The sequence below is a fragment of the Epinephelus moara genome, chromosome 9 (assembly GCF_006386435.1).
Source record: "Epinephelus moara isolate mb chromosome 9, YSFRI_EMoa_1.0, whole genome shotgun sequence".
NCBI classification, from domain to species: Eukaryota; Metazoa; Chordata; class Actinopteri; order Perciformes; family Serranidae; genus Epinephelus; species Epinephelus moara.
The window spans coordinates 6,182,170-6,184,706 of NC_065514.1; positions in this window are offsets into that span (position 1 = coordinate 6,182,170).

Here is a 2,537-nt window from a genome sequence, read left to right on the forward strand (position 1 = left end):
CCAGTCTGGCCATTCTCCTCTGACCTCTGGCATCAACAAGGCATTTTGGCTCACTGGATATTTTCTCTTTTTGGGACCATCCTCTGTAAACCCTAAAGATGGTTGTGTGTGAGTAGATCAGCAGTAAAGACAGTACTTGTATGAGTGTCGATTGCATTGCTTGTGCCACTTGTAATACACTCTAATAGTCAGTAGAGGGAGGTAGAAGCACATTAATGACAGACCTCTGAGTGAGAAGCTGTTCTCATTAAGTTGATCTCGTCTATTGTTTGTCGCTCTTATCTCTCCACAAAAACTCTCCTCCTGTTCTTATGTTTATTTTAGCCATATCCATCTTGGTGTTGAATGTAGAACATTTTTTGCATCAAGATCATTCAGTTCTGACCCTGACTCATTTCGGACACAATAACCTGCATTTAAAAAGTCTTTTTTGTAATGTTTTATCGGTCACAACCAAAGCAGTGACGTTCAAATTCAAAGGAGAAATTGCCTCTCAAATAGGGAGTCTGATAAATCCTATCTCGCTGTAACTCCACCTCTAAGACCCACAGCTGTTTCCATTTTCCTTCCACACACACACACACACACACACACTGACACACACAGACATTGGATCCCTGAAGCAGTAATTGATAAATAACAAATAAATAAAATGTTAATTTCTCCCTCTGAATTATTTAGATTTGTTTACTGTCAGCGAGTGAAACCTCTAACCCCTCCCTTCTGTGTGCGCAGTGCAGCAGGCTACTTAGCCAAATGATGGCCTTACAGTTAAACATCTCAGACACATTAAAACACATTAAAAACCATTGCAGTTAAAAGGTTTGGTGGGCTGAGAGCGAACAGTCTGAGAGGGAAGAGGCTGTGTCTGTGCGTGCGTGTGTACGGCTGCTGTGAAACAAGCACATTAGGTGACTTTGTTATGATGTGAATGCACCAGAATTGATAACTTTAATCTGCAGTCCCTGGATTGAATGATTTCTGCGTGTGTCATCCCTCTAGACGTGACCTGGCATTCATATATTTTAGGCATATATTCTTTGTTTGTGCGTCCACGTACAAGTATTTGGCAACTTCCCATTTGCATCTGCCTTAGTGCACATATTGCCATGTGTGTGCAAAGTGAGCCAGAGTGAGTACTCTTTCTAAGTGACCCGCTTGTGCTCCATTACCAGAGCATCATTAAGCTGTTGTTGTTGATGCTCCTTCCTTATGGTTTGGCCTTGGATCCCATCCCTTCCCCTGAGCCCTATTACAGCACAGAGCAGTAAGCATTTCCCAAACAAATTAATACTACATCCTGAGTGTACCTAAACTTTCTGGAAGTGTAATATAGACTGGTAATGGTGGCAGTCATTTTTATCTCTTGTGGTTGCAGAACGGATTTCAGTTTATGTTTATGTTTCTGAATGGTTTATAGAGACACGCACGTTAATTCCTGTGACCGTGGCGTCTGCTTTATGGGCTGGGTATCGATCTGACGTGCTGTAACCATGCTGTCTCGTGCAGCGGCCGCAAATGCAAAATGCTTTCCAATAACTATGAGAGTAATTCAGGTTGGTAAATTACAGGCAGCAGCATGCTGTACGTATTGCAGCAGTGAGCCTGTTAGTCTGCAGCGGGTTATGGATTTCATATGAACATGAGGTTGGCTGGTCCAGGAGAGTGATGGCAGGTTCAGATTTCTTTGCTGGTAAGCATCTGCTTCTAAACAAGAGAATATTTCTGTCAACATCACGTCACATTAAAGGTAGATTATCAGATTGTAATTATGAGCTTTCATTGGTATCTGTGTTAAAGAAATGAGACTGGGATTGCTGCTTTTAAGAGTACAGGCTAGTTTGCACACTCATGATTGTAAATGTTAGAGCTTCTTTCAGTTTTTGTCCAGCGTTTTGTCCACTTTCTCTAAGTTGGACTGCGTATTGTATATCACACATTTCAGGCTGAGGATACAAGCGGCTGAAATGAAGGAGCTCGGACATCCGCAGGGAGCTGGGAGTAGAGCCTCTGCTCCTTCATGTCGAAAGGGGTCAGCTGAGGTGGTGCCTCCCGCTTTTGGTGTTCTGGGCACGTCCCACTGGTTGAAGGCCCCGGGGAAGACCCAGAACATGCTGGAGGATTACATATCTTGCCTGGGAATGCCTTGGGGTCCCCAAGGAGGAGCTGGAAAGCATTGCTGGGGAGAGGGACATCTGGGGTGCTTTGCTTGGCTTGCTTCCCCCGCGACCCAACCGGATAGATGGATGAAAATGGATGGATGGACGGACATTTCAGGCCTGCTCATTGACATGGGTATTTTTGTAAATGGGGTGAAACTGAAAATGCAAAAACACAATTGGAGCGTTGTCATCAGCACGTCAGACTTAGAGGTGGTGATATAACCATAACCCTAAAGCCACGCAAAGGAGAAGAAGTAGGTGTTGGCCAATCGGCTACCTGGAGCAGTGACCTCTGACACCTTTGTTCCTGAAGATAGTGGTTAGAGTAACTGTACATTTATGTATAAACATGTAAAAAGTCCTGCTAGCGAGGTT